The sequence below is a fragment of the Xylocopa sonorina genome, unplaced genomic scaffold, assembly GCF_050948175.1.
Source record: "Xylocopa sonorina isolate GNS202 unplaced genomic scaffold, iyXylSono1_principal scaffold0122, whole genome shotgun sequence".
NCBI classification, from domain to species: domain Eukaryota; kingdom Metazoa; phylum Arthropoda; class Insecta; order Hymenoptera; family Apidae; genus Xylocopa; species Xylocopa sonorina.
The window spans coordinates 356,236-360,426 of record NW_027490193.1 but is presented as its reverse complement, the minus strand read 5'-3'; positions in this window follow the sequence as shown (position 1 = coordinate 360,426).

The following is a 4,191-nucleotide window of genomic DNA, read 5'->3' as shown; positions in this document are numbered from 1 at the left end:
CGGGATGGTGCAGAAAGGAAATGTGGAGGATAGAGAGGATAAAATAACAACAACGTAACCAAAGAAAAGAAAAAGAAAATCTGTGGAAGCATTGCATTTATTAAGAGGAAATCCTACAAATATCGAACAACAGATTATATAACATACCGTCCGGGCAAGGTACAACGAAATAGACGATATCGTGGGAGAAAATAAGAAAATCGAGAAGCTTAAGAAGAAAATAATACTTTAGACTGGACGAATCAATATCACTGATTCCGGCAAGCTTAATGGAAAACGCATAACTAGGAATCGGTTAGGGAAGGGGTATCAGGGAAGGCAGTAGGATGGTCGAGGGCCTGCAGCCCCCCCCCCCCCCGGGCCCCACTGCCGAAGTGAGTGAGGCTGCTGTGCATATACTGCTGAATGGTGATGCTGGCTCAGGATACGGAATCAGCCCCATCGAGTCGTGGGGATTGAAGATTGAGCAGGCGGTTCGGAGCCCCCAGTCGATAACATAAAAATATAGGAAAATAGAAATGGATACGAAATGCATATATAAAGGAGAAAAAGAAAGCCTCGTAAGACACAGACACGAAAGGAGAAGCATCAGGAGCCGAAGTAAGGGAACCAAAAAGAAAGATCAGGATAATGGAGAAGCTACCGATGAGAATAACGTCCTCACTTTCACATAGAAGAATAGGCAGTCACACATCAGACGTAATGATAGATATTATGGGCGAGGATACGACGAAGTTAATGACATATTAGAAATCATTAATGGGAAACATCAGGCATATAAAAAAAACTGAGATCAAACACATGATGGAACTAGTTGCGGACGGTACAAAGAAAAATGAAACAATTAAAGAAGCAGTAAGCATTCGAGGACAAACAATGGGATGAGGAAAAGCAGAAGAAACGACAGAAATAGGAAAAGATGACGCAAGAAAATCGAGAGCGGGAGATATACCTGGAATTTAACAAGAAAACAGGTATAGAGAACAAAATAAAAGAGATAAAAGGAACTCTGGAAAAAGAATTCGAAGAATCGCATACGAGTGCGAGTATAATGCTCCAACTAAGGGACATATACCCGTTAGGTGACTAGAGAAGAAATGAAGGAGTACATAAAACGAAGACTGAAAATAATTGAAAGAATGGTCAAGTTGTTAAAACAGATGTGGAGAGGAACCGAGTCGCGTTAGTTGAATTTGGACAGAAATACAGTAAAGAGTTGGAGATGGTCAAACGACTCAGAATAGCAATAACACCTTGTCCCTGCAAAGTACTACCGAAAATAGAGAGATGCTTCAAATGCCATAAACTGGAACATATCGGCAGAAATTGCGAAGAAGTCAAAGATATTAAGGGAATCTGCAGCGAGGTAGGAAGAAAGAATCCGCACATCAGACACGTTACCGGAGCTTTAATTGTCCGGCCAACAGAAAGGCGTTGATAGAAATGAACGAGAAACGAATATGGAATTGAAAGTCCTACAAATCGATCTGAATAGATGCTGAATCGCGCAAGATATCATGCAGCAAATGCGAATGATTCAAGAGACAGACGTGGTGATAATATTGGATGCACACAAGATGGAAGAATACTGACTGCAAGACGAGAACGGTGAAACTGCGATATGGATAACCGGCGTTAATCGAAAATGTTTCACATAAGGCACCACATACTCATCGACCGGAATCGCTCATGCAATGGTCGAAGGAACGAAAGCTATAACCTGCTACTTCTCGCCAAACAGGAACGGAAAGAAATCGAAGAATATATAAACTAAACTGAGGTTAACATGGAAAAGGAAGAGAAAACAAATAGAATAATAATCACGGGGGACCTGATCGAAAAAATCGGTAATCTGGGATAGTAAGAAGAACAACCATAGAGTGGAAAAGATCATCAAAATGGCTTTAAGAAACGATCTAATCACGACCAATCCGAAAGAAGGCTATACATACTTTAAGAACCGAAACAGATAAAAAATAGATATAACGTTGACAGGAGGTTGCATATACGCTAAATTGAGTATAGCAGAAGTGCTTGAGATATTTTCAGCGTTGAACCATCAATACGTACTACATACCTTCTAACGTACGAATTACAAGAATAACGAAGAGGGATTTGCAAGCCTCGATGGAAAGAAAGCGAACTCGAAAGATGAAAATAAATGATCGACTTATATAATATATAGATACTTATTTTTATTTAGAGGGAATGATCTATATTTAAGTAACTAAAATATATGATAAATGTAATTATATAAACCAATTTCAAATATTTAATTAAAACATCATGAAATGGTATGAAATTAGATAGGATTTTAGATGTAATGGAGTATCTTAAGGAGATATTGTATTCAGAATTAACTAAAATATAAAATATGTATTAATATTTATACCAGTTTGAAACATTTACTTGACAAATCATGAAAGCATGTGGTCCAACGAGTGGGAGATTAACGGATCGTTGCGAGGAGCATGCGGTCCAGTGAGTGTGGACTCGCGTATCGTGGTGGGACTAGCGGCGCGCCTTTCGCGTTTAACTTATGAAATTGTATAATGAAGTAAGTATAGCATGAACTTACAGTTACGCGTGTGTTGTTCGTGTCTTGGATTCTTAACGAGTGTAACTTGGATTTATGAATTCTTATATGCTGCAATACATTAGTCCGGATATAGTATATATATATATATATATATATATATATATATATATATATATATATATATATATATATATATATATATATATATATATATATATTATTCTGCTAAAGTCATTATAGTATATATATGTATATTATTCTGCTAAAGTCGGCTCCCTGAATTGGAAGAATCCCCATTGAGGTGATGGGCTGCGACTGCGCCTTTTAGCAGAACGAAATCACTGGTGCAAGGTAATCAAAGGTGTTCGTCGTTAGTCCGAACGCAGATATACTCGACAGTGGGAGTGAGACAGTAGTTCTCGCCGGTGAGATTGAATCAGCGATGCCTAGTGTGTACGAGCCATGTGTACCGGTCGGTCAATTCGAGTAACACAGCGGTACTTGGTGCGTGTGAGCGCGTGCAGGTGTGCGAACGCGAACGCTGCGATTGCCGGCGCTGTATGCGAGCACGGCAGGTTCCCTGAATCCAGGGGCCGATGATGGAAGTGCGAGAAGACTCATGTGTAGAATGGGTGGCACGAGTTACGCATGACAGTACACTTAGAAGCGCTATTCCATTGCATGAATTTGTAGAACTCACATGCCTTTCAAGAGCAGATGCAGATAAGTATAATGCAATGCATAGAACATTACAAATAACTTACCTTGAAATGTTCAACTGAGATTGGCACTCGCGTTGCATAAAGCATTAGAACTCTCATGCATTGGCACCCAGACATTATGAAACACCATCACATTTCATGCAACATTAGGATTCATGGGATTCGTAAGTATCGAAGAAATAGAGTTCTAACAATTCATGTATCACGATGACACATTTCAATCAAACGTTTCAAAGTAAGTAAGTAGTAATGCCCTATGCAATGCAATATACTCATCTGCTACTCCTCTTTAGAAGAATTAGATTACGAATATTTCATGCAACGCGATGTCGCATCATACTTCAATGCCGCATGATAAAATGTAATAAAAATGCAACACGATACGTATATCTCATCTACATTACTAAAGAATGTAAATGTGGCACATCCTCGCTAGGGAACAGCGCTTCTAGATGTCTACGTTACGAAGCAATAGACTTCTAATGCTTCATAAAATGCGATATCGTAGCTCATATCTCGATACGTAGACATCTAGAAACGCTATTCCATCGCAATGTAGTGTGCAATTTACATTCTTTTGAAATGTATACGAGATATACATAACGCGTTGCGTTGAATATTACATCTTATCATGAAACATAGAGATTAGATGAGATATCGCATTTTATAAAATGTTAAAAGCCTATTGTTTCGATACGTAGGCATCTAGGAACGCTGTTCCGTTGCAAGGAAGAGATGCATTTACATTCCTTTGAGGTATGGGCGAGATATAAATAACGCGTTGCATTGAATATTACATCTTATCATGAAACATAGAAATGAGATGCGATATCGCGCTTTATCATGCATCAGAACACTATTGCTTCGATACGTAGACATCTGGAAACGCTATTTCCTAGCAAGGAAGAGTGGAATTTACATTTTTTTTAA